We start from the raw sequence: 392 nt of genomic DNA, 5'->3' as shown, positions 1-392 counted from the left end.
AACAGAGGAAGGGAGTCCCTTGCTGTTTCTAGACTTCCGGATTTTATCAGTTTGGACAACAGAGTGAGATGAAACTGTCACAAAAGTAAACACTGTTCAGAAACCATCATATAACTTTGGTGGCTGAAGGAACAATTTAAAAATAATAAAAATCAGAAAGGAAAACATACAACACTCATTTTAAGTGTCTTTTTTTTTTTTTACCAAGTTGTTTTTGTATTTCTTAGAATATACATGCTTTCATTCAGTCTTATATCAGAAATATCCTGTATTTCTTAATTTCTAGAAGTCTCCATTCCAGATTCTGTGATAAAACCTCCTATTGTGTAAATTTTTGACATTTCTAAATACAATTATTTACATGTTGAAAATGTTTGAACATTATTATTTTT

Source organism: Chlorocebus sabaeus, chromosome 15 (genome assembly GCF_047675955.1).
Source record: "Chlorocebus sabaeus isolate Y175 chromosome 15, mChlSab1.0.hap1, whole genome shotgun sequence".
Taxonomy (NCBI): domain Eukaryota; kingdom Metazoa; phylum Chordata; class Mammalia; order Primates; family Cercopithecidae; genus Chlorocebus; species Chlorocebus sabaeus.
The sequence above is the reverse complement of the archived record's forward strand: the minus strand, read 5'-3'. Positions refer to the sequence as shown.